At 39.1% G+C, this 24460-nt stretch overlaps 1 protein-coding gene across 3 annotated transcripts in view; it reads left to right on the forward strand.

Moving 5' to 3' along the window:
- cadm3 (cell adhesion molecule 3) overlaps window positions 1-24460 on the forward strand; it is a 116386-nt gene that overhangs the window by 3236 nt on the left and 88690 nt on the right. The window lies entirely within an intron of this gene.

Below are 24460 nucleotides of genomic sequence, written 5' to 3' on the forward strand. Positions count from 1 at the left end.
TAGATGACACACGTCGTGGCTGAAGCTCAAAGTGATGGGTGCGGCTACAGGCGGATGTGATGAGAGAAGCACTTTGTAATGATATCATCCCTACTGTGAGCGCTAAGCGAACAGTAATATACTGTCCGGTGTGTTTTCCAGTTATATAACACTCAAGTGAATGGCTACTGGTAATGCGATCCTTTGAGAGCAAACACTGCTGGAAGCAAAATGATGCATCATGGTTGAGTCTAAATCTACAGGAAGCTGAATGACCTCAGTCACATCCTGCGACTGATTTCTCATCGCAGTTAAGATATAATTGCTTACATTTTGGCAAAGAGTTGTGCGATTCCAAGCTGGAAGGCTTCTAAGAAACAGATCCTGATTTGCATTTGCAACATCTATTCTCAGTGGCCTCTCATCTTCACTTGTGCACACCTACACGCTTTTTAGAAAACCGAATGCATCAATTTTCAATGCATTGTACATATGCATGGACACATGCACACTGAACACTAATTCTATGGACCTGCAAACCACATGTTTTCTCCATTTGGAATACGTTTATCCACAACAGCTGATTTTCTTCTCCGAATTAGATCTATGGCTGAGTTTATGCAAGTTTATGTATGTAATATGGAAACGTGAAGAACTGTCAGGTTGCCTCAGACTGATAAGTGCTGTAATAGCTGAAGAACAATCTGCTTGTGTCAAGAAATAGAGATGAGGTCACTGTTTAACAGATGCAAATGGGAGCCTGTCAAGGCCGTGAAAGCTGTAAAAGATGAGAAAAGCGCAAACAATCTAGGGATTGAACCTCAGATGATGAAATATCAATCTCTCGTTAGAGTGATGACCCAGGCAGCGGAGCTCATTTAGAAAAATGAAAGAAAAAATAATCCATGAAATGGTTGGTTATTTGGGTCCAAAAAAGATTCTGGCTCACGTTCAGACACATGTCACATATGATTAACGTTTACCTGGAGAGAAGCCTGACCATGCATGACAAATTCTTGCTTTGGTTTCATCTAAGCATTGTTTTACATTATCATGTCAGTCAAAGAGAGTAATTAGGCTTGGGATGTCTGACAGCTTTTAGAAGAGGAGAAAACACACTGAAGAAGAGGGTGGAAGCTAGGGATGCAGAGATGCAGACTTGAAAAAAAAGTGTTTTGCCATTGATTTTTTTTTTTTCTTTGCAGCATTATGGTTTTAAATCAATGACGTTAAAGGAATGACACAGGCCTACTCTTCCTAAATATTTGTAAAAATGGTACATTACTTACTATTACTGCTCTTAGTCTTACCAGTGATGCAGAAACATCATCATATAGAGTTTTATAAGTGGTAATGACTATTTTTTTAAGGATTTAAATTAAAGCCAGACCAGTTAATTGTTGCGCCCGATTAATCCGGACAATTTTAGCTATCACTGGTTTATCGACATTGGTCAATAGCCCGACCGAATAATGAGATGTCACTGATGTACTGTATATTCTTTTTGCTATGTGGAAATTCCATGGCTCTGTGCTTTCTGCGTTTTAAGGGATGACAGAGTTACAACACAGAGAGAAGTGCACAAACTCATTATGTCATTTTTGATTTATCCATGTATACTGTTTGTGATTTGAGCAACTTTATTTGTACATTGTGTTCCAGAAATACCGTTTGCCCAAGTTTGCCTTTTCTTCTTTATCACAGGCTTTACAGTCCTTATGTTTAATGTGTTCCAAATTATATATTCTTTATTTTAATTGAGTAGTGTTTAGCTTATTTATTGTGAATCATATTAGATTTTGTGTTCCTGAACAATATATAGCCTCTGTATATGAATGTTCCTGTTTCATATATCGGCCAATATCTCATCTATGGACTAAAATATTGGTTATCATCGGATATCGGCTTTTTAAAGCCCCCAATATCAGTATCAGCCCTAAAAATGTTATATCGGTCGGCCTCTAGTTCATATCCATTGGCCAATAAATGAAGAGATAAATATTCAAGTCTATTCTCAAGCAGCATGTGTTTGCATTTCAGAAAAAGTGGCGAACTCCAAAAAGTCATTCTTGGAGGGAAATGTGAGTAAGCCACAGGGTCCATTGCCCACATCTGCTTCAATCTGTCTGATTGCTGTTGTTGTGACACAGCAGCAGAGCTGTTAAGTAGAAGATGGAGTAGGGTGGGGGGGGGCAGTTAGATAATGCTGTCGTTATGGCGATCACCATGTTAAGAGGCTCAAGATCAGAAGGGTCTTCTTAGCATAAATAATTCAATGTTATGTATCAGAGAGGGAAAAAAAAAACGATCAGCTCAGCAAATCAATGTGGGAGCAGATGAGAAATTAGAGAGGGCTGCTTGTTACTGCTGTACTTTATGATAAATAAAAAATGTGTAAGTTGTTGGTTTTTATCACTCAGAAAGGGAAACATGGGGAGGGGGGGACGCGTCCTTAAAGAGTTATGGGTTATAGATGATCATTACACAGCTGCACAGTGCATGTCATGACTGTTTAATATCGTTAACCAACCTCAGGCTCCCACAACTCTCGCATCTTCATTTAATGTATGTCAAAGTCACAAAGAGGACAGCGCCAACTTAGAGCAAGTGAAAGTATTTGGGGAGACACTAATTGCAGTGCATTTGACATATTGCTTTCCACAGCTGGATGTGCAGCCAGGCGCTGTGGATGAAAGTGCCCCTCGGAAGGGTCGGATTAGGCATGCAGTTGGCTAGCTGTGCCCCTGTTCTGGACTGTTGACCCAGTTACCTCAGGGTTGTGGTGTTGAGTGCATGGCTCTGTCTGTTGGAGCAATCGTTTGACAGCAAGTAAAGCAGTGTGTTGTGACCTCCCATCATCATCCACATGGCCCTCAACTCCACAGCAGCCACATCTTGAACCCCAGTAGAATGTTTGCATTCATGCCTATACGTTTATTTACCCCAGCCAGTTCTGCCAGTTAGAACCGCAGAATGAATCCCGATGCTTCCAGCAGAGTCCGGTAATGAAAAGGATTAAAGGATGGGAGCACTGTGGACCAATTGTTAGCGTGGTAAGATTTACAGGCGGGAGGGTTTGCGCGTGTGTGTGTGCGTACCAGCGGTTCACTTTATCCCACAACAAAATGGGATTCTTCCCCTCTGGACCCGCTCTTTTCTCGTTGGCTCAAATCCCGCTTCCTGTGAGTGCTGCTGTTGTTTACTTTTGACTTCCTGTGTGCCGAGATGAAAAAAAACAAAAAAACATTTGGCTAGTGCACAGTAGGGTTAGCACACAATAGCAGTAGGCGGTTTTGGATAGGAGGCCTCTGCCTGTTAACAAGGCCGACTGATAAGCAATGACTCATTAGCGAGCCGAGGTACACAGAGCCTGCGGGAATAACGGCCTAGCCACTGTGACATTAATAAGAGGCCTAAGCTTCTTTTTTTTTTCAATTGGGCTCCACCAGCGTTGAACCGAACCAGCGGTTTTTAATCTCAGACCTGGATATGCATAGACTCTGTTGCACTTAAATTAGTTTCAAGCTCTGGTTACCTAGTCTCATTACACTGTAGCCTGATCACTGTTATCAATGTAAGCCACTTGTAATAACATTCCCTGCTTCAATTATACAATCAGACAACCCTCATTATTTTTCTGCACCTCCACACTCTAGCATACAGAGACGATTAGTCTTCTCATACAAATCATGCCAATTAATGACCAATGGGTTGTTTTTTTTTTGTTTAAACACATATCCCCCGACTCAAATGACTGTCATTCTGACACATCACAGATACAACCTGCCATTTGAATATTCCCAAGTACAATACGCAGAGGGGCTCAAACAAATGTGTCCTGTTGGAATTTTAAAACTATTGTTTAATGTGTTCATTCTTCTTGATCCTCTAAGTGCTTTATCGTCTAGATCAGTTTTGTGATTATAAAATGAGTCCTGATTGGCAAGCATTGGTTTCTAAGATTCACATCTGGCTGAAAACCAATTATTTCTCCTGTTCATCGTGCCAATTAATTAAATCGCAGTGACTGATTGATTAAAATCTCAACAAAGCTCTTAGCCACGAGTTTTCCAGCCCTTGGGATGATCTGCATCTTACATTATGCATGTTGCTGTGTCTTCATGTTATTCCCACATATTGCTAGATATGCTGGAACACTGCACGTGCGCGGGTGACAGAAAGAGGAACTCTCGGTTCAATAAGGCAGAGGTGTTGATGAGTAATTTGCGACTAAATTAAGCAGATTTAGATTGCAGCACTGCACCACTATCATCAGTTCTCAGAGGAGTCACAAGCACCAAAACACGACTCCATTAGAGCTCATCAATCTGAAGCAGATCTCTTTCACATATGCCTGCGCAGCCAATGTTAGATCACATTAAATGATATCAATCTCACCTGCTACTGTCATAATAAAAGCAAATGCAGTTTACAGACCGGTGGTAGTGAAGGACTCTGGAGATTTTGTAAAGCGATAACTGAAAAGATTTTCTTCAGGTGCTCTGGGAAGACGCATCCCTGTGCAGCAACATGGGGTTGGGAAAATGAGGGTTGAGCATTTACCGAGCTGTCAGCTTTAAGCCATCGCTTCACAAAGACGCGGCAAATTAAACAAACCCAATAACAACAGCGACAGCCTTGAAATGAATTAATTCACCTTGTTTCTAACAAGAGCCCTTATTATAACACGCAGCACTCAGCCGGCTTTTCCTTTGATCAGTCGCTTCACTCTCTATCCTAAAAAGAAACCCAACTTCTACCCTCTTTTTTTATGTGCTGGTATGCTACCATGGGATGTTTTAATTCATTACAGCGGGGGTGGAAATTGCCAATCCTGTAATTGACGCATCGCTGGTCAGAGTATAGGCTTCCTGTAAAGGTGTGTCTGTTATTAAAACCAGCCTCCGTGCTGAGTGTGGAACTCCTGCTTTTGATGGGGTGCTGCAAAGATGTGAGCACATGGCTGTAAAACGCAACGTTTGTATTGATTGAGTCTGAGTGCTGAGGGTTCCCCCTGAGCGCCTGAGCTCCACCAATGAAAGAGCAGCGGTTGCTCTGGTTTATTGCCTCTTTTTGATGATGCCATCACTTCACCTCATGGTGGGGAGTGCGTCTGCCGAGGAATCTTTTCACTGATACCACAGACATAAAGTCATTTTAATTCAGCTGGCGTGTGTTGTCTGGGGAACACTTTCTGGTCGGGTTCTTGATGAAAAAAATTAAATTGACCATTCATTGAATGGTGTGACTTTAATGCAGCTGTCACACATGGAACCGCTGTTGGAAAAGTACTGTACCGCAGATCTCTAAATTGGCACTTAATGTAGTATGGAATCTCGTGGGTGTAATACCCTTAGAATAAATCTGATGTCTGACACGTCCGCTTTACTAGTATCATTATGTGAATCAGCAGCCAGACAGAAGGGGTCCTTCAGGCTGTGTCCTCTCTTGGTATAGTCTCTGATAGTTTTAACATTGACTGGTTGATTAACGATCTCAGCCATTAAACTGGAGACCAGTTGCAGCATAATGTCAGAAAACATTGTTATACCGAAGCTAAGTTTGGAAAAACTTTCCCAAACCTGTGATGATTCTCGTTATTTCACGTCAGGTTGATTGCTTAATGAGATATGGTTTTTTTTAGGTAGTATCATTATGGAAGAGTTACTAACGCTCAGCAGAAATCCTTTATAGCCTCGGCTGCACCCAAAATGAGTCACAATTAAATTGTGAAGCACACAAAGTATTAATTGGACATCTTGTTTTAAAAACAGTCAGTTCTTTTTCATGAATACAGAAGCTGGCGTGCAATACTTTACCATAATGTGATTCAGGTTTTTTGCACAGGCATTCCCAAGCACAGGGAGGGAATTCACTAGGAACTTGTCAACACTGGCAACCATGACAGGCTCGGCATCATTAGACGTGATAGTCTGGATTTACTTTGCATTGAAGTGGAAAAGGTCATCTTTTATGAGCGTTTCCTGGAAGGTAACAAAAATGATGATGTATTTCTTTTTGCTTGAGTTTGCAACTACATTAAATGCCAGGGACAAAGTGATGGAAGTGAGGAAGGGATGGGAGTGGGGCCCAGTACACTTCTGTAGGTGTCTTCGGAGATGATGAGTGGATGGGCAAACTTTGTGAGTTTAGACTTCTTTTCTGCACTGTTTGCAAGAAGGGAATACATGCTATGATATTTACTTCTTCCTGGCATTTGATCATCTCTGCTGTGAGCCAGGGGAATCTTGTAATTTCAGGATTATGGTGCTTTTTTCATTGCCTTTATTGAATATGAAGAAAAACAACAACTTTTGCACCAAGGCTGGTGGGACTAGTAAATGTTTAAATAGGAAGTAGAGATAATACCACATTTCATCCCAGTGTTTTTATGGATTTGGATGATTGTTTCCATACGGTTCTCGTACCCAAACCCATGTTATTAAAACCAGTGAATACAATAATCGTGGAATTCTATAGATATAGAGCTATTTTAGTTTATTTTGTTTATGTCTGTCAGTGTTGGGGTTGATATATTTTTTAAAATTCCAATTACATCTTCATTATCCATGTTCAATTACAACTTAATTATGTTTTCAATGACCTGCATTTTTTCCAATTACAATTAAAATTACAATGATTATTTTCCCCCTGAAATTCACTTGCAATTACGTTCTTAATTACCACAGTTCAATTTCAATTAATCACAGTTACTGAGCCTGAAATAAATAACCCCATAAAACGTATTCTTTCTCTTGTGTTAGCTTTCTGTTAGCATCTCTTATGTTAACAGGTCGGTTTTGACTCATGTCTTAAATCTGATGTAAAATACACAATGTTATCCATTGGTATTAATATTTTTGGTTTGGGCGTATGAGCATTTTTTCTTTCTGTCAATATACCCATCAATTTCATTGTATTTGTTTATTTTAAATAATGAAATGATCCTCAAAAGAACTGACAGATAGTCATAAAAGTGTATATAAAACACATTTTAATAATTGTTAAGTATGTATGTGTAAGCCATAGAACGGTAACATGTTTTCCACAGGTTTGCCTTTAAATTATAAACGACTATTTTTATAGAATTTCCCTGCCAATTACAATTAAAAAGTCAATTGGCTGAGCTCAATTACAATTAAATTACAATCTTTCCAATTACAATTACTCTTAGAATTACATCATAATTGTAATTAATTATCAGTTACGTGATTACAATTGACCCCAACCCTGATGTCTATGACATCTTTATTTATTTTACATTGTATTATTAAAAGCAGCCAATGTGTCGATTTGTAGCAAGTGGAGTCTTTGATCTCTCACTGACCAGTGAGGAGATTTCTGGGCCTGTCTCTTGACATTGATCAAGAAATGACAAACCTGTCATAAGTGGTTGCAGCTTGCGATGACAAGGCTATTGCCGTACGATGGAACTCGGCGTTACGGCGTCGGTTGAAGACAAAGGCACCAAATAGGCATCTCTAATCTCCCTGCTGAATGAACCCGAAACAAAGAGAGGAGGAACGCAGACATAGAGGCTTGGACACACATAGGATAAGCTGATTACTCGGGAAAAGATGGGGGGGGGGGTGAGGGGGAAAGAGGGTTGAGGAGGGAGGGGCGGGGGGGGGTGGGGGGGGGAGGGTCGACAGAGGCATGCGTGTGAAAAAGAGAAAAGCTTACAGTATGGGTGCACGAGGGCACGGATATGGAAGAGGAGAGGATGCGAAAGAAAGTAAAATGAGTGCACTCTAATGACAGGGTTTATAGACTGGAGAGAAAATAAAAAAGAAGCTGCACAGGGAGCGAGGGAATCAGCTCAAACACACAACACATGCACAAAGAAAGGTTATCTTTTAAAAGGACAAACTATGGCATGTTACACGGAGCTTGTGTGTAGGGAAATGACGGAAAATGTGTATTTGCCTGTGATATTTCTCACGCAGCGACATCAAAAATCGAATGTTATGCAAATCTAAACTGGCGACAGCAATATAAATACTACCTGAGTCATTGAACTTGCCCTGCGCCCAAGTCACTTTACATAAAAATAGAATTCAACCCAACTCAGGTGTACGCGCTAAATATACAGCCAATTAAAAATAATGAGATTTGCTTAGAAAAGATATCATCCTTCTCTAAGCTGCAAATCCTTGCATGTGAATCTACTCGACACACTGACACGCACACCTATTGCTAAGATAGGTACCGTATATACTTACTGTACGTGCAAACCTGGTAAACGAATAGGAATCCTCAGTTGTCTTGCAAGAGCGTCATGTCCGTGTGGATGGTGAGGCAATACAGAGGCCAATTCAGGGTCTTTTCTAGAGTCTGATTGAACATATACAGTACCTTGAATACACTCCAAGTAGCATTTGAAGCATGTTTTTTTGAAAAAGAAATATTCTGCAACAACAAAAATCTGAATCACAAACAGCAGGCGGGGTCAAACAGCGGTGGTTTCTATACTGTTTGTCCTGAGATGCAAACTACAGAAACGCACACTTTTTTTTTAGAAGTTGAAGTTGCACCTTGTAAATCTTTGGTCATTCACACCGTAAGACATTAATTGTTTTGTTATGAAGATTTTACCTTGGATTTTAGCCCAGTTAGCAATAGATTCAATTCAAATTCAGGAGATATTCAAAATAGGTTCAAATTAGGTTGGGTTTTAAGGGTTAAACATATTCCTTCCTTTGTCTTATGAGCAATTGCACAAACATGTGCTTACAGCCGGTTGTTTGATGCTGATAGTCATTTTTTAGGCAATTAAGTGAATAAGAATCTTGGAAACATCAAGTAGCACCTCAAATGAATTGTTTACAAAAATCGGCCAGCAGAACTGTTGTCGTTATTAGTTTTCTATGGGCTAAATGCATGATAATTACTAATTGGTAGGGGTGGGGCGATATGGTGGCTCATGATAATGATAAGAGACAATATTTTCAGAAAAGGGAATAAGGCACAAACAAAAAAAAAAATCCATTTGGAAAAATAATGCTTTTATTCAACTTTAATACTGACCATACTTACATACACTTTGGGTATAAGGTTTTCAAGTCAATAGGAACATGAAACATACATTAAATAAAACAATAACATAAATAACACAATATTTTCCTATTTAAAGTGCAAAAAGTGCCAGTTTGCAAGTAGAACACAAAAACAGATGCAGTTCATGCTAGTCTAAAATGAAAACCAAATCATGTCATCATCATCATTACATTCTTCACATTTTTTTTTTATTCCTATCTGTTCATAAACTTTGCATAACAAGATTCTTAACACGTCAAACAAGTCTACACAGCCCTGATTTAAAGGGATAGTTCGCCTATTTAAGACATGACGTTGTATGCAATCCTCACCAGCATTATAGTGCATACACATTGTCTCACTCAGTGGTCACCTCCCTGGTCCGAGTTCTGGCCGCTTGAAGTTGTTCAAGAAAGTAGTCCCGGTTAGTTTCCGGGGCCACAAAACTGTGCGTTTTTAATAGAAAAAAATATATGCGTTTGAAAGCTTGATTCATTTACATCACAAAACCGCCCACAAAAAAAATTCATACCTCCAGTTTTAATCGGCACTAATGTGTATGCACTATAGTGCTGGTGAGGATTGCATACAACGTCATGTCTTAAATAGGCGAACTATCCCTTTAAGATATGGAGATGTTCTTTTACCAATAACATTGGCATGTCTACGTTTCCTGGCAGCATTTGAGATCTTTTGACATTGACGATGTCTCTTGCAGTTAAAAAAAAAAAAAAAACTTGTAACGATATGCCTCACCAACCCACCCTTTGCAATACCGCAATATTGCTCATTCCGTCAACACTATAACTTGTGGTGTTTATATATTGCAATAATCGTTGCACGATATATCTTACAGTATATAAGATCTCTGTTCCACCCAAGCCCACAAACTCACAGTCAGTTAACAAGCTCTTTTTTTTCACACTCAGAGTTGATACTTCTTCAAACTCAGTGGCCGTGAAAGATCTTCCATATAGCTGTGTTGTGAAACACAATTTTCCAAGCATTCATGGAGATTCTCACTGATGCGCACAAGGAAAAAAAACAAAAAAAAAAACAAATAGTGCACTCAGACACACAAACAGCTTCAGTAACAGGGTGAAGATATGGACAACAGCACACGTCTGAATACACACAGACACATGTTGAAACGGAGCTTTGCAGGCCCTCAAGTCTTTCCCTAAACAAAACTGAAATCCCCTTAGAGCCAAGCTGTTGACTGTCAGGCGAAAAAATTGTATTTAGCAGGCCAGCCCCTGCAGACACTCCTCAGTCAGAGCACCACTTCACTGTGTATATTGATATCTTGTATTTTCCAAATTGCTTATGGATATATTTTCTTCCTATGAGGGTGTTTCCAAACAGCATGGCTTTACATCCCTGTGCACGTAAACTGCTGAGCAATTAAACGGCTCTCCAAGCCCCGTCAGAAGGTGAAGTGGAGGGTGGTGGGAAGCCCGAAAGATATGACATGACGCATTTTAATCACACACTTTATCAACACACTTCAGTTCATAATAACGCGTCTATCTCCCCTGGAGCGAGGTGGACCAATTGACACCCAACAAACTTTGGTTTGAAATGAACTCACAACACCAGCTTACCCATGATTTTTATACTTACAGTTTTATACCCCCCCCCCACCTCGATTGCGCTTTTTTTTTCCTTCTGTTGCTGCTTTGCTTTTCAGTCTGGTGAGCACTTGAATGTCATTACGATTCTTACTATCAAAAGCAAACAGCGGGACTGGATTGAGGAGTGCATGCCAGACCTCCTGTGTTGCAGCACGTCTAGTGCTTCTTTCTTTTTTTGATGGCTCGTGCATATTTTATCCCCCTTCATGTAAATTGCATAGGCTTCTTTAAAGCACATGGGTTATTGACAAAAAAGTCCTGCTGTGAGAGAGCGAACAAGCACTTGTTTGTGTAACAAGAAAGCCAATTCATTCTCCAACACTCTGTACTTACAATATAACCACATTACCTTGTCCTGCGAGTCAGTGACTTCATATTTACTGGCAAATTTGATCCCGTTTGCGTAATGCAGTGACAGACAGCAAGAGAGAACAATATAATTGAGTTAATGAGCTACACGCCCTTATCTGCTGTTCATTCTAGCAGGAAGCCTGAGGCGTGACGACTATCAGGCTCTTACACAGGTTACTGTATGTTTGATGAGGGAGAAACAACGTTTTTGAGGCAAACTGTTTGGAAACTCTTTTGCTTTCATTGTGCAACACATATATAAACATTACTCGTTTATATTGGATCTAATCACTCAGCTTTGGAGTTATTTTTGTGATGACGTCCTTACCAGAATGAAAGCTTACAAACTGGGGAGGCAACGTGCCCGACTTTGTGACAGCGCTTGTCATCCTGCCTGGGAGCACATCTTGCTGTTGTTGTTTTGAAGAGTTTGTGTGACATTTTGTGGTTCACTCCTTTGAGGGCTAAAATATTCAAAGCTGACCTTGTTTTCAAATATCTCCCACCCTATGGCAGTTTACTGAGATTCTGTTTGAATGGATGTCATGAAGTCACTGGCCAGTGAGAGCGTGCTTCGTGCTGACATTTCCAAGTAGGGTTTTGTGATGAAGGCAGGAAGGACCTGCTTTGTGCCATCTTGAAATATCTCGCACGAGTTAAAGCAAAATTAAATGGTAAACTAAGTATACTGTAGCTCTTGCCACGACATAATTCACAATACAGGAAGTTGTTTGGTTGTTCTAATAATCTGATTTAATCACAGAGTGAGATAGATTTATGTTTTTAAAAAAAGATTATAGGCTATATGTGTGTTTTCAACAGCTATTTTTGAAAAGCCATATTTGGTTGGTAGAATTATAAAAAAAAAAAGTGGGTCGCGATTTAATGACCCAGGCAAAATGTGGGTCTCAAGGTGAGACCAGTTGAGAACCCCTGATCTAAACGATTGTCAGATTGAGTCTTAGGTGAACGAAGAATCAAAACTCTCAACAAATTGTCAAGATGTGAAGTCTGACCTTTATTCCTGACCTTTTTCTTTTTTAGCTTTTAGAGTTTGTGAGGGTTTGATCATCAGAAACCTCACTGATAGTCACGCGCTGAGCTATGCCAGTCTGACAGCCCTTGCACGTCTCAGGGTGTGCTGTTGCATGTGAAGTCAAAATGTCAGCAAAAGTTGTTATAGTTTGCAGACCCTGCATATCCTGAATTGAAGAACATCTGGGTGGGATTCGTAAATGCTCAGACTGGTTGATGTATTCACCAAACCCTTCTTCAATGAGTTTAGCTTTATGACTTAGAATGTTATTCTGCAACAGTAAATAGGCTTTATTCATGCACAGTTTTATTTACCACCTAAAAAGTCCCAATACAATATCTGCCCCATTCTCACACATTCACAAACCAATGGCACAGAGCTGCCAAATAAGGCACTAATCTACTGTATATAACCCTCTTTTCTTTTACACCACTCCAGTTCTTCCGGTGTTGAATAAAAACGTGCTTCAATATACTTAACGCCAGTGTTTTCTTTTATTCTTTCACTTGGAAAAACACCAACACAGCAATACAGCTCAGCACACGTCTCTCTTACTTTTTCTACTCAGCCTCGCGGTCCGTTCTGGGTGTAACACTCAAACTCGTCCCTCCAGTACTGGGGCAGGTAAGAATCATAGTTTACAGCAGTGTTTCTCAAATGTGGGTACGCGATGGTACTACAGGGGGCAACAAATGAAAGCATCAAAAAATGGGGTTTACTGAATAATAAAAAGAACAAACAACAAAATACACAAAATGACAGCAGAAACGCACTACGAGAGAAAAATACATACCATTACCAGCAACAAAGAAACACTAAATGAGAGAAAAATACACAAGATTACAACAAAATACACAAAAATAACAGAGAACTATACAAAAGGACACAAGAAACAAGAAACGACACCAAAAACACACACCATGAGAGAATAATTGAAATAATACCAACAACACACAAAAACGACAACAAAAACACACAAAATAAGAGAAAAATATACTGCATAATAAAACAAACAACAACAAAATACACAAAATGACACAAAAACACACAAAATGATGATATAAATTATCTTGATTAGAACAGGAACTGAAAATACAAGAGTCAGTCTTTCATTCCACTTATTTATAAAATTAGATGATTTAAAATTTGTTATCACTAATTCATTCCATCATTATGCTCTAGAGTTGTTTTTTCACAGAATTCTGAGCCAAATGTTGTTGTCGGACATAAGGGGGTACTTGGATTCAGAAATAAGAGAAAGGGGGTACTTGAGAACCACTGGTCTACAGTTTGCATTAAATAGTGTCCTCAGAACCATATTAACTTAAAATTACAGCCACGCCACCGTTGGGAGACACTTTGGGTTTAATGTCTTGCCCAAGAACACTTCAACACATGGACAGTACAGCTTTAGAATCAAACCTGCAACCTCTCGATGGCAAGATGGTCCAGCTCCTTCAGCCACTAAAATGGAATCTCAGTATTTTGTCCTAAGTTGGTAAACCATTGCCAAAAACAAATAAATAAAATCACAGGATTTTGCAAGAGAAATAAAGTCAATTTAAAAATCCAATATTTGTTCCCTTGGATTAGTTCTTTGCTTGTTAGATTTCTACCAAGTAAACGTTATTGGTTTCAGATATTTCTCAACCTATTTTACTCCTCATGCATTGGAAAAGAAACTGAGGGAAACATCTACACATGAATTGCAAATGATTTGAATTTTCAAGTTACTTTTTTCCCATAACCCATAATTTCTTTATTCCAGGTTGGGTAGTTGCTATAAAACCAGCACTTATTAAAGCTTTAGATATCTGAAGAGAGCAAAAGACATGCTGTCACCATTTTCTTTAATTATCTTCTGTACCAGCCTAATCCTGCACAGGATCATGGGAGTCTGCTGATGCTTATCCCAGCTCATAACGGGTGCAAGGCGGGGAACACCCTGCATAGGACTCCATTGTGTTTCAAAGCTTATCACACTTGGACTGAATCAGCCTTATCAATTCATTGTGCTATTGCAATGAGGATAATAGAAATATACATATATACATAGAAATTATTGTATAGAATATTACATAGCTGCAATTGCAACAGCACACCTGATAGTCTTCCTCAGCACATCTGACAAAAATAGCATGTTTTGGTTGTTTCTTTCTTCAATCCCTTAACTCAAGTCTTCACAGTGTGAAATCCAACCTCTGCTCAGACACATGACTCCTCCCATATCTGATGGGTCCTTGTATTTGGCTCAGGCTTAAGTCATCAGCAGAACACAAGGCGTCATACAGATGAGCTTTAATACCTACATCAAAAACCCAATCATCTTTTCTGACAGTTTTAGATTAGCCTCAGCCTGCGTGTCATGGCTGACATGCTGCAGTCCCTGAGCAACAAATGTCTGTGCGAGCATAATGTGTAGATGTAGCGGGCGGTTTATGCTGGAAGACGATGCTAATTTTGGAGGAAATGAAAAAAAGAAGGGAGGCAATGTTGACGGTAGTTTCCTGCTTAATAGTCACTTTTCTAAACCCCTTCTTAATTTGTAAAGCAGTAAAACTCAGTTTGCAATCAAAGTCGGCGTTAAGGCGCTGAAGCTTATTTTAGTGAACTATAAAAAATTGCACTTGCATAAAAGTTGATTACTTGAAAAACAAACATCTACAGTATCTGAACATATTGAGGACTTCAAACAATACATCATCAAGTATTTAGAGATAGAAGCACATTCCCAGATAGATATCTGGATAACAAAACTACAATATAGGCAGAGTTAAAACCTAATATAACATACACGTGCATATGATGCATCTTTGTCAAAAAAACACTTAAAACAGAGCCAATGGCGTTGCACCTGGTGGCTACTAAAATAGATATTATTAACCTAATCTAACAGATGTAACGCTCTCTGAATGTCATTTAATTTTAAAGCAAAGTCAAAGATATATAGAAAATATAATATAAATGATGAATAAAATGGTGATGCAACATCTGTCGTTTGTTGGATGAGCTTTATGGTGCGGCCAAGGCAGCATACATTATTGAGCACCGGTGCCCGAGGGAGAATCCGTAACTATGACAATGATAGCGCAGAGATTTATCCAGGGAGAGACATTGCAGATTTTGTGTTAAACTCAAGTCAAAAAGACCAGACTACCATAAAAATATATATATATATTTGTTCCTTGATTTTATTGTATCTAGCTATAGATATATCTTGCCATTATCACCTGCAAAATATCCTGCTTCCACCTCACCAGATATTTGGTAAAATACTTTTTCTATTAGATTAGTCCACTGGTAATAGACTGTTACCTCACTTTCTTAGATATCATTTTTGTAATAGTTCAAGAGGAACTTCAAGGTAGGATGCATAAAGCATTTATGCTTTTATAACACAGTTATAATTGATCATTTTCCTGTAGAGCAAATGGCCTTTAGCACTTATCTTCTTTCTCGTCCCAACTCCTATAACCCCAACCCTTCTACCAATTACAGACTGAGCGTACTTCTACCAAATGCAATCAAGCATCTGTCTGGAAATGGAAAAGTTCAGTTAATAAAACAAGGAAAGCAGAAATTCCCTCCAGCTTTATTGCTAGACACTAACCATCAACAGGCAACAACTAACAACCAAAACGTTCATTCACGGACAAGTAAGAATTAGAGCGAGTAAAGAGAAGCAGACTCGGGTGACTGTTTAAGTTGACATAGCAAGGTTAGTTAAGAATAAGGAGAGAAAAGTAGAATAGACAGATGCCATTAGTCAAGATACTGTATCACATCCTGGCCATGTCAGGAACCCTAGATCAGGAAGTCCGAGCCCCATCTCAGGATATCGCCAGGAAACAACAGAAAAAGTGTGAGAAGAGAGAGAAAACACAGACCACATGAGAAAGACTGGCACATGGTTAAGTATTTACCTTCACCATTTTAAAGCCAGGAGAGTGAAGAAAACAGCTATATTTTTGCCTAGGATAAATGTATAGCAGAATAACTATAGAAAACTGTTTGGGATGAATCTGTAACGGTGCTTACTATCCACCTTATGAAAATCTAGTTTCAACTCCTATGAGAACAAAGGTTTCTTAGAGTGCAGTTAATGTTTCCATGCTTGGAAAATCTGAATTGGTCTTTGAGGTATACTGCAGCTTGAATGGTTCAGGCTTTAGTGTGTTAAAAAAGAGCATTTTACAATTCTGCTCTAGATATCAAGGGAGTGATACTGGAGGAAAACAGGCCTAACAGGAACATGTCAGCCATTTTGTCGTCCAAATGTGTCCCTAATGGTCAGCCAATGCGTTTTGCTTTGGAACAGAACCAGCTAAAAATGAGATTGGGTTGGATTTGACACATATCTTACAGCTTAGGGTTTGAATGGTGTCCATATATCTCTAATTTTAATTTTTGCTTCTGTAGATTCAGAAAGCAACGATAGATAGAGGTAGAAAGGGAATGATGCGCCAATAGAGAGGGAGAAATTGAAAGTCAATAAAGGCCGTGGGGCAAAATTTAAGGCTTGCATTGGTGTGAAAATATGTGAAACATCTATTAGGTCTGATTTTTCCACCACTATTTGGTATGTTTCATTGTATTCTATGTCCCACTTTAGGGGATGCGTTAGCAACAGATTATATTCCTCACTTTTGTTTTTGTACACACAAAAAATGAACTTCTTCTTCCCTAACAAGTATGATCTGCTCCTTTTTTAGTCAAACAGTGCATTCATAACTTGAAAAGTTCCGAGTAGCTGCACTGAATAACAAACGAGTTGCTTTTGGCAGTTTTGAATCATCTTGTTTTTTTTTAGTTTTTTTGGATGGTAAGATCTGTGAAGTCTCACTATATTTTGACCATGAAATTAATAAAACAAACAACACAATCATTGCTGTTTGTGCTAGTTTTACATTGTATACTATCATATTAAATGTTTAGAGAAAACCTTTGTCAGCAAGAATCTGAGTTGGAGAATATTAGGCATTTTAAATAAATTTTAACCTTGTGTTTTTTTTTTTTTGTCTGCCTTTATTTTTGCTACTCAACATCAGCCACAACTGTATAACTATGGGTTCCACTACTACACAAAGAGCTAAAACCTTGTATTGAGAGAGAAAGCTACTGCTTTAGATAATAATTCATTTAATTAAATTCAACCAGTTTTCTTATCCTAATAAATGAGGAGGAAAAATGTTACATTGATCCAATTCTTTACAAGCTTTATTCACACAAAGCTTGTGGTAGCATTTCTTCAACATACATGTTTGCAGTGTTTCTGCACAGAACACACAACAGTAATAATAACCAATGTCCCATTGCTCCGCAGCGTAAAATCACTCATGTGGAAAATTTCATAACAACGTCGAAGAAAGTGTTTGAAATGATTTATATCAGAGCAAAGCGATGTAATAAACACAATGGTGGTAGCTTTTAGTTGCAGTGAAACTATGAGAATTTCAAATCAGAATCACGTTTTAAAGTGTCTACTTGGGTCAACTGAGTTCATCAACTCCTCCAGATCGAGTCAATGAAATGTCATGGATTCACCCATGACAAGGATTCACATGCACAAAAAAATGTTAAGAGAGGTTCATAATTTTTCTTCTAATATTCTTCACATATATCGAAACATCAAACGGTGAGTGATCCATTGAGTCTGATGACATGAGTCACTCTGTGAATATACAGTGCATACGGAAGGTATTCACAGCGCTTTGCTTTTCCCACATTTCATCATGTTACGGCCTTCTTCCAAAGGGATTAAATTCACTTTTTTCCTCAAAATTCTACACATAATACCCCATAATGACAACTTAAAAACGTTTGTTTGAGATTTTTGGCAAATTTATTAAAAATAAAAAACGAAGAAATCACTTGTACACAAGTATTCACAGCCTTTGGGATCAAGCTCAAAATTGAGCTGAGGTGCATTCTGTTGAGATGTTTCTACAGCCTAATTGTCCACCTGTGGTAAATTCAGTTGATTGGACATGATTTGGAAAGGCACACACCTGTCTGTATAAGGCCCCACAGTTAACAGTGTATGTCAGACCACAAAACAAGCATGAAGTCGAAGGAATTGTCTGTAGACCTCAGAGACAGGATTGTCTCAAGGCACAGGTCTGGGGAAGGGTACAGAAAAACATTCTGTTGCTTTAAAGTTCCCAATGAGCACAGTGGCCTCCATCATCCGTAAATGGAAGAAGTTTGGAACCACCAGGACTCTTCCTAGAGCTGGCTGTCCCTCTAAACTAAGTGATCGGGGAAGAAGGGCTTTAGTGAGGGAGGTGACTAACAACCCGATGGTCACTCTGACAGAGCTCCAGGGTTCCTCTGTGGAGAGAGGAGAACCTTCCAGCAGGACGACCATCGCTGCAGCCCTCCACCAGTCAGGCCTGTATGGTAGAGTGGCCAGACGGAAGCCACTCCTTAGTAAAAGGCACATGGCAGCCCGCCTGGAGTTTACCAAAAGGCACCTGAAAGACTCTCAGACTATGAGAAACAAAATTCTCTGGTCTGATGAGACAAAGATTGAACTCTTTGGCGTGAATATCAAGCGTTATGTTTGGAGGCCACCAGGCACAGCTCATCACCTGGCCAATACCATCACTACAGCATGGTGGTGAGTGCTGAGTTATAAATTGCTTGTTGAATATTTGCTAACAGTTTGTAAAGGATTTATAACTGTTAGTTCACAATTTATAAATCACATGTTAACTGTATATTAAGGTTTTATAACTATTCCTGTATTATAAATTAGTAATAGATCATGAATAAGCTATTAGTAACTACTTACTAATGACTTGTTAAGTATCAGTTAAACAATTGTATGTACATTATTAAAACTTGATTCTAAAATTGCAACTATAGGAATATTGTCCAATTAACTAATTATAACGGATAGTTATTATAAAGTTTACCTTAAATTCAAGTGAGATCCTGTTATTTTAAAAACTTTTGTTGAGGGCAGTGGTTCTCATACATTTTTTGGCTGAAGTACCCCCGTTCTCTTACTTCTGAATCCAAGTGCCCCCTGTGTCTGAATACAATATTTTGCTTAAAAATCTACAGATGCATAATGCTGAAATTAATGAGTGATAACACACATTTTAAAGAGTCTTTTAGACTATTAAAGAGTTTTGTTTTTTTTTAAACTGCATTTTAGTTGAACGAGATTCACAAAGTGAAAGTATAGAAATTCAGTTGTTCAGACTGTGTGTTGTTTTAATAATAATAAGAATAATAATTTAAAAAAAAACAAAAAAAAAACAAACATTAGAATTGAAAAATCTATTTGAATTTTTCAGAAATTTCAGGCAACCCCATTTAAACTCCAGGTGACCACACGTTGGGTCCAGATCCCAAGGTTGAAAAACACTGATTTAGTGTTTTATAGTTTTTATCATTACCGGTCATATCACACCTTGGGGTGAGACCAAAACTGACACTATTTGTTAATATTCCACTCTTTCTCAAGTACCCTCTGTAGTGCCATCGCGTACCCGTATACACATACCTCCCTTTGAGAAACACTGGTTTAGAACACAACATAGGTGTGCTGCAGTCCTTCATGTGACTTATTCTGCTTCTTAAGATCGAACATTGCGGTCCGCCATCTGCCTGTGGGAGACTCATTAACTCATTAGTGGGAGCCTCGTTAGCGATGAGTCATGTAACGTTTTAATCTCAGGTAACATACTGTTCGTAGCGTGCTGTCAGTAATCTTTTCTCACCTGTTTGTGCCAGTTTAAGAAGCTGACATGGAGGTGCATGGCACGTCAGCTCACTCTCTCTGGACAGGTGTGTCTGCGGCTTCCTGCTGGTGTGAGCGGCGTTACCTTGAGATGAATACGCACTTTGTGGAGAAGACTTCCTGTTATGGACAGAGTATTGGTCAAATAGATGTAGATGGTCCTTCCTGTTCATTGCTTGTGGAGAATTTTTGAGTGAGGTTGATAAGCTTGCCTGTAACTTCATTTTTAAATGATCCTTTTTGAAAGGAGCAGCCTGTGGAGGCACATAGGGAAAGAGAGAGTGCAGCTGCGTCCCTGGCTTACTTCAGGATGGTTATCTTGAGATGTGATGTGCTTTGGCATTTGTGTGTCTAGTCGGGAGGGAAATATATGACTGAATTTGCCTTGAGTGGCTGCTTGGTTTCTGAATGAAATTGATGTTTTCTGGTTTCTCTGGTTGCTGATTGCTATGGTCGGGCTCCACCATCTGATTCGTCTTCCTCGTTTTCTCTCCCTGCATCTTCTTTTGTTTGCTCACCTCTGCATCGACTGCTCGAGTCGCTTATTTTTCTTTGTTCTTTTGTTTATTGTCCTGTTGGTCTGCGGTGACTTCTCTGTTTGTCTTCTTCATTGTTACAAGCTTTTGCCTTCTTTTGTGTCTCAGGCGTGTTTTCACTTTAATCTCTCTATATTTACCCTCACACCATTTTCGTCTTATCTTCTTTGCATTATCCACACCTCCACATGTTCTTTTCCTTTAACTTCCCCTTTCTTGAGTTTCAAATTTGCCCAAACCCTTAGTTTCCCTCCCCTCTCATCACTTTGAGGTCTCTTTCCCAGCTTCCTTTTGTCCAATCTTGCTTTCTCTTTGCCTTTTGTATTCAAACACAATCTTATGCTTCTTTTTTGTTTTGTTTTACCTTTTCCTTGCACGCCCTCTGTTTTGGCGTTGCTGTTTTAGCATACTCTGTGGGGACCACTCCTGTGTTGCCAATTATATTGACTGAAGAAAAGGATAAGGCAATAGGGAATGGGATGCAGGAAGGGTCGGACGACCTGTGCACATATGCACAGTCGGGATGATGTGAGAATGAATGAGGGTAATAAGCCCGAGAGGAGCAGAAGAGGAGGAGATAGTGAGCTATAGAGGGATGAGGAAAGAGAGGGAAAGCTGGGAGGAAGAGGACGGAGAGAAATTGGAGGAGAGCGAATTCTTCTGTGAGTGTAATAGTCTTCTGCTGTCGAACCCGAGGGATTTCACCGACTGCAGAAGGGAAGAGAGAGAGAGAGGTGGGGAGGAATAAATAGAGGGAGAAAAAAAGAGAGAGAGAGGTTGGTGCCATAACAGCAGAGAAGCAGATAGAGAGATACAAAAGGAAAAAAGCATAACACAGGGAGACAGCAGGAGAAGAAAGATGACTCCACTTCCTTCCTCTCAAAGCTCAGCTTGTAGTGTCTACTTCAGGCTAATGCGACTCGTGACATTAAATAAGATTCAGCCTTATGACTAAATGTATGAATGGAGCATAAGTATATCAAAGTAATGAGCGGCTGTACAGCCTCCCAGGCTGCGGTTGCTAATTTGAGAAAGAACCTTGCAAGATGCACGTGTACGATTGATTGTACCAGTGAGGTTAAAGGGTCAGTTCAACCAAATTATTCTTTTACCCTGCTGGATGACACAATTTGCACATGAAAGCAGTTCTCGTTGTATTTTTTGGGGCAGGGGCATCAGTAATTTTTATTTTATTTTACTTTTTTTTTGCAGTTAAAGCAGTAGTTCTTGAACTCGCTCAGCTCAAGACCGAAAACTGAAATTTTGTGTCTCTTAGGAAACCGAACATTTCCTTAAAGGGCCCATGTTAAGCTAAATGGACTTTTCTGTGCTTTAAACATCATAAAGTGCTATTTGGGATTCATACACATGCCCAAATAGTTTTTTCATTGATTACCTCAATCGTTAGTTAGAGGGTGATTTGCTCCTTTCTTACTGCAGGATGAGCCCAAACACCTCACTCCAATTTGATGACGCGTTCCCACTTTGATGACAAATTTGAGGCGGCTGAGAAGCTGCAGAAGCCGCGCCTCCAGGAAGCTCTCTGTCGTGATTGACATGTAAACAGAAATGCCCACGACGGTGAGCATGTCAGCGTCCTTCGGCTACGGAGTGGGTGGGAGGAGAGCGGGCTGTCCTCTGGCCCTACGTCACCGTGCGGGGAGGAGGAAGTCAGTGTCCTGTCCATAGACACGCCCACTCATGAATATGCATAACTGGGCCACAAATCAGCCTGTTTATCTAGAGTTGCTAAGAAAGTGACTTTTCAGAGGCTAAAACTCTGGAAAACAGGCGAGTTTGGGAAAATAAACCTCAAATATGTTTTTGGGGTTCTTAGAACAAATAGAGATGGGTGAAAAATAGACCTTTAAAGAAATCAGTCAGACAGGAGGCTTCTATATTGTTTTATTGCTTTAAAAAGGCCTGTCAAGCAGCAATTTGCTTTAATGGGCTCTGATTCAGGAACTCAACAGTAAAAAAACACAAAAAACATGAATTTCAATAATGTATTGTTTATAGTGGTGTAAAAATTAATTTCCAAAGTTGGGCAACATGGTGGTGTAGTGGTTGGCAATTCTGCCTCACTGTAAGAAGACTTGGGCCCTCTTTGTGTAGGGTTTGCATGTTCTCTCCTAGTTGCAGGAGTTTTCTCTTTGGACTCAGGCTTACCACTGTCCAAAACCTGTATGTTACATGATTGTTTTTTTTGATACCCTGTAGGGATATACAAATGTGTGAGCTGAAGATCAATAGCAGAGCCCCATCATCCTGCACAGAATAACTACAGAACATTCATAAATCCTGATATTTGAAACATATAACCCATTTCTGACCTAAAGTTTGGGAAACTGTCTATTAAAATATGAATAATTTCTTAGGAAAATTGATCATTTCTGATTCAATTTAATAGTCTTGTTTTCCAAAGAATACAGTATGTCTCAGAATGAATACTTTAAACAAGAACACATCTCTGTCCTTTTTGTTGAGGTGAAACAATGATATTGTACTTTCGTTTTCCCCGCTTGGACAATGAAACCTGAAAGGAATCTCTTCATGAATACATGACAAAAAGAGTATTTTGCGATAATAAATCCCTCACTTGCATTTCGCTTCCACAATTTTCTTCGGCGCTTGCAATCTTCACAGCTACAACAACTCAAGCTATTGAAACTTGCAGAGAAAAGTAGCAGACATAGGGCAGTGGTTTGTTGCATAGCGACATTCGGTCGTATTATTCCAAGGAAAATAACAATCAGATGTTTCTGCAAGTGCCTTAAAAGGATGCACTTATATTTAGGGAACAAAGCTCTGCAGCAGCTGCTCAGTTCTTGATGGTCTTTCTCCCCCTGCCTTCTATTGTTCTTTAGGCTTAGCAACATGTACTGCCTTGCTACAAATATAAACCTCTTTTATTCTCACAAAAAGCAGTAATCTTTACAGAAATTGCTAATTTTGATCCACTCAAGCATGGCAATTTTATACCAAAATGTAACCATGATATAACTAGATGATTATTTTTTCATCAAAGGAAAATGTTACTTGTCCCGAAAGGCAACAATTCAATTTAGATTCTTCTACCATTTTTAAGCAACAGCAAACTCTATCAAAAGACCATACATAATGCTAGAGGTTTAGTCGGGTAACTTTCTTTAAAAATTGTTGTAAAGCAGCGAGGGGGAGAAAAAAACCTAGTCGTCATGGAGACGCTATGCTTAACTCAGATGCTTGTTGTGATGTGATGACGTTGCATTAGTTGTGCTGGTGACCCTAGCGATGGGTTTAAATGAATGTGCTCATATTTTGTTATTTTGGTAATACATTAAACATATTTAATGTTATATACAGTACATGACTAGTACATGTACATTTTAATTAAGAAAATGCTGTATATTAGATCAGTGGTTCCCAAACTTTTTGTGCCCAAGGTTGTGCAAAATAGCCTTTATAACATGTTATCACTCATGTCATATCATGTACAATATCTGTAAATGTGCATAATTATTTACTAATGCCAAATAAAAAAATCACAATTCAACTATATTTATTAACAAAATATTTCAAACAAATTGCAGGTATAGAGTTTGTATTATGAAATGAGTGCATACAAAGTAGTAAAAAAAAAAAAAAAAATTGTGTAGTTGAATATTGCAATAAATGTATGGTTATCACAAAATCCCACGGCACACCCGGACTTGCCTCACGGCACACCGTTTGGGAACCACTGCATTAGATATTGAACAAATAGTGGTTGACCATGAAACATTGAGGGATAGCCAAAAAAAAAAATGGTAGCTAGTTCAACTCAGAAGCTCATCTAAGAGTCTTGTTCAAACAGTGTGAGAGAGAAGCAGCCTTAGGCAAACAGCTGCTATAATGCTGAAACAAACTGTCAAGTGAGGGCGAGTTTAAGGAGGAAAGAACAGGTGGGGAATTTGTAGCCTGAACAACACCCTGGGTCAATTGATGACGAAATTGCTGATGGCCTACGGAAAAGAAAAAAGAGGAAGAGCAGAGCAATGCAGAGGAGGGGTAGACCAATCTGTATCCCTACTTTTACTTATGGTCTTTAAAGAGTGACTAAACCTCAGGTTTTATTTGAAGGCGTCTAGGTTGGACATTCAAAAAATGTCTCGACTGT

Source organism: Gouania willdenowi, chromosome 17 (genome assembly GCF_900634775.1).
Source record: "Gouania willdenowi chromosome 17, fGouWil2.1, whole genome shotgun sequence".
NCBI lineage: Eukaryota > Metazoa > Chordata > Actinopteri > Blenniiformes > Gobiesocidae > Gouania > Gouania willdenowi.